Raw genomic sequence first — 4,455 nt, 5'->3', positions numbered from 1 at the left:
AATGAAGGTGAACCCAACTTTGGACCCAACGATGATGAGGAACCCAACGTTGACCACAACGATGACGAATCCAACATGGACCCCAATGACCCCAACAATGATAAACCCAACATCAACCCCAACGATGATGAAGAACGCAACATTGACTCTGACAATGACAAAGAACCCAACATTGCCCCCAATCACCCCAACACTGACCCCAACGATGACGAAGAACCCAACATTGACCCAACGATGAAAAACCCAACGCTGACCCCAACGATGATGAAAATCCCAACGTTGATGCCAATGACCCCAACGTTGACCCCAACACCAACAAAGAGCCCGACCTCGACCCCAGCAATGATGAACCCAACGCTGACCCCAACGATGAAAGTCCCAACGTTGACCCCAATGCTGACAAAAAACCCAACATTGACCCCAACATTGACCCCAATGATGCCAACGTTGACCTCAACGATGATGAACTCAACACTGACCCCAACATTGACCCCAACGATGATGAAAATCCCAACGTTGAACCCAATGACCCCAACGTTGACCCAACAATGACGAAGAACTCAACGCCGACCCCCAATGACCCCAACGTTGACCCCAACGCTGACGAAGAACTCAACGTCGACCCCCAATGACCCCAACGTTGACCCCAACGCTGACGAAGAACTCAACGTCGACCCCCAATGACCCCAACGTTGACGAAAAACCCAACATTGACCCCACTGACCCCAACGCCGACGAAGAACCCAACACCCACCTCAACGCCGCCGCCGGCCCCAACGCCGACCCCAAGCCGGACGCCAAGGACGACACGGACCCCAAGGTGGACGCCAAGGCCACGGCGATGCCCGAGCGCTGCGGTTTGGGGAGAGGCGGCAGCAGCAGGAAATGGGGGCCCGGGGGAGGTTTCTGGGGGGGCTTTGGGGGCGGTTCCAGCGCCCCCAGCAGCAGCAGCTGGCGGCAGATGTCCTGGGTCAGCTGCATCTGCAGCAGCTGCCGCTGGTGAAGCTGCCGCAGCTCCTCCAGGATCAGCCGCAGCTCCGGCGGCGGCGCCGGCGGCGCCGGGCTGGGAGGGGGAGGGGAGGGTGGGGAGGGGGCGGCGGGGGCTGGGGGAGGGGAGGGAGAGAGGAAAGTTAGGGCGGCGCTGTCTCAAAAATCGGCCTTTTTTTTTTTTTTTAAACCCAAAATCGGTGATTTTCACCCCAAAATCTGCGGGGTTTTTTCCCCACCGAAAAGCCCGCATTTTTTCAACTCAAAAACCGTCATTTTCACCACCAAAAATTGGCATTCTTAACCCCAAAATCAGCGTTTTTTCACCGCAAAATTGGCATTTTTCACCTCAAAAATCGACATTTTCACCCTATAATCGGAGTCTTTCACCAGAAAATCTACATTTTTCAACCCAAAAATTGGCATTTTCACCCCAAAATTGACATTCTTAACCCCAAAATCAGTTTTTCAACCCAAAATCAGCATTTTCACCCCATAATCGGAGTTTTTCACCCCAAAATTGACATTCTTTACCCTAAAATCAGAGTTTTTACCCAAAAATCAGCATTTATGCACCCCAAAATCAGCATTTTGCACCCCAAAATCAGCTTTTCTCACCCCCAATATCCCTTTCCCCGCCCCAAAATCCTGAGATTCCCCCCAGAAATCCCAGGTTTTTTTCCCCAAAATCCCGGGACTTCCCCTCCTCCCAAATTGTCATTTTCCCACCTAAAAACCCCCAGAATCCCAGTGTTTCACCCCCCCCAAAAAAATCCCAATTTTCTCCCCAAAGTCCCCTTTCTTTCCCCTAAAAAATCCCCAATTTCCACCCCCAAAAATCCCCAACTTTTCCCCCACAAAATCCCAAACTTCCACCCCAAAATCCCAGGGTTTCCCCTCCAAAATCCCCAATTCCCCCCCCCCCAATCCCAATTTCCACCCCTCAAATCCCATTTCTCCCCCCTCCCCCCCAAAAAAAAAATCCCCAATTTTTAACCCACAAAACCCCGGTGTTTCCTTCCCCAAAAAATCCCAACTTTTCCCCCAAAAAATCCACATTTTCCTCCCCAAAACACCCATTTTTAACCCCAAAAACTCCCAAATTTAACCCCCCAAAAATCCCAATTCCCCCCCCCACAGAATACCAATTTTTCTCCCCAATATCCCCATTTTTCCCCAAAAAATCCCCAATTTTTAACCCCCAAAAAATCCCCAATTTTTAACCCCAAAAAAATCCCCAATTTTTAACCCCAAATATCCCAATTTAACCCCTAAATCCCCAATTTCCCCCCCCCAAAAAAAATCCCAATTCCCGCCCCCAAAAATCCCCATTTTCCTCCCCAAAATCCCGTTTTTTCCCCAAAAAAATCCCCAACTTTTAACCCCCAAAATCCCCAACTTTTAACCCCCAAAATCCCCAATTTCCCCCCCCCCCCCCCCCCAAAAAAAAAAATCCCAATTTTTCCCCCCCAGAATCCCCATTTTTCTCCCCGAATTCCCGGGATTTTTGGGGTGAATCCCGGCGGTTTCGGGTCCATCCCGCACCTCCGGGCTCGGCCATGGCCGGGGGAAGGGGAGGGGTCGGGAAATGACGTCACGGCCGGCAGGGGGAGGGGGCGACTGTCGCGACAGGGGGTGACGTCACCGCCGGCAGAGGGGCGGGGGGGGGGGGGGGGGGGCGGTGGAATTTTGGGGAGATTTGGGCGGGGGTCCTGAAAGGATTTTGGGGGAATTTGGGGGGGTCTTGGGGGGATTCTGGGGGGATTTGGGGAAATTTTGGGAATCCTGGAGGAATTTTGCGGGGGATTTTTGGGGGTCCTGGAAGAATTTTGGGGGGATTTTGGGGGTCCTGGAGGAATTTCGGGGGGATTTTAGGGGTCCTGGAGGAATTTTGGGGGTCCTGGGAGGATTTGGGGGGGGATTTGGGGGGAATTTTGGGGGTCCTGGAGGGATTTTGGGGGAATTCGGGGATCCTGGAGGAATTTTGAGGGGATCTGGGGGAATTTGGGGAATTTTGGGGGGATTTGGGGGATCCTGGAGGAATTTTGAGGGGATTTGGGGGAATTTTTGGGGGAGGTCCCAGGGGGATTTTGGGGATTTTTTTTCTTTTTGGAGGAGGATTTTGGGGGGAAATTTGGGGATTTTGGGGGGGTCCTGGAAGAATTTTGGGGAGATTTTTGGGGGGATTTTGGAGGTTCCGGGTGGGATTTTAGGGATCCTGGAAGGGATTCAAAGTGGGGGGGGCGGGGGAATTTGGGGTTTTGAGGCGATTTGGGGCCTTTGATTCGATTTTTGGGCGTCCCTGAGGGAATTTTGAGGGTCCTGGCAGGAATTTTGTGGCGATTTCAGGTCCCGGAGGGAACTTGGGGGTCCTGGAAGGGATTTGAGGGGATTTGGGAGGGATTTTGGGGCTTCTGGAAGGAATTTTGGGGAGGATTTTGGGGTTTTCGGTGGTTTCGGGTACCTGAGGAGATTTGGAGCTCCCTGAGGGGATTCGGGGCTCCCTTTCTCTGATTGGCTCCCGCGGCACCGCTCAGCCAATCGGAGCGCGTTGCTGGGCAGAACGAGCCCGCGCTTCCCGCGCCCTATGCTGATTGGTTCCCGCCATTTCCTCTCGACCAATCAGCGCCCGCTGCTGAAGGGGGAAGGCGCGAAATGGCGGCGGCGCCCCGGGGATTTCTTTTAATTAATTTTTAATTTCAATAAATTTATTCGGGATTATTTCCCCCCCTTTTTATTGATTTTTTTTTTAATTTCACAGCGCTTAATTTGTTTAATTGTCACTTGCTGCGGTTTTATTGCGTTTAGTTGGGGTCTGTACCCTGTAATTAATTTATTTCCAGGAGCATAAACCTAAATTTAATTAATATAAATTTATTTTTAATTATTCCATCTACCTTTCATTCTGTTTTTTTGGGTTTTTTTTTTCCAGTTATTGCGCGTTTCTTTTATTTTATAGAATTATGGGGGTTTATGTCGTGGGTTATCAACCATTTCTTTAATTAATTTTGTTTTATTCCACTTAATTAATTCCCTTGATTAAATTAATTTCACCGCATTAATTTATTTTTATTTCTTTTATTTCGCCCGTTTCCTCTTCAAATTCCGCGGATTTCCTCTCTCCGTTTTCTCCATTTTCTATTTGTTTTATTTTGATTCTCTTCATTTATTTTTAATTATTCCACTTCTTTTATTTATTTATTTATTCCATTAATGGATCCAATTTTTAATTCCGATTTTTAATTCCACTTATTCGCTCTCTTGTTCCTTTTATTTCCCATTATTTTTGCTTAAAAATTTTCATTTTTGTTCAGTTTCTTCTCTTTTTTCTTTTATTGTCTTCGTTTCCTCAAATTTACTTTTATTTTATCACATTTTAATTTTAATTTGTATTTTGTTTCTTATTATTTATTATTAATCTTTAACTTAGTTCATTCAACTTCTCCTCTTAATTCCATTTGCTTTCCC

The sequence above is a fragment of the Cinclus cinclus genome, chromosome 36 (assembly GCF_963662255.1).
Source record: "Cinclus cinclus chromosome 36, bCinCin1.1, whole genome shotgun sequence".
Taxonomy (NCBI): domain Eukaryota; kingdom Metazoa; phylum Chordata; class Aves; order Passeriformes; family Cinclidae; genus Cinclus; species Cinclus cinclus.
This window is presented reverse-complemented; position numbering follows the sequence as displayed.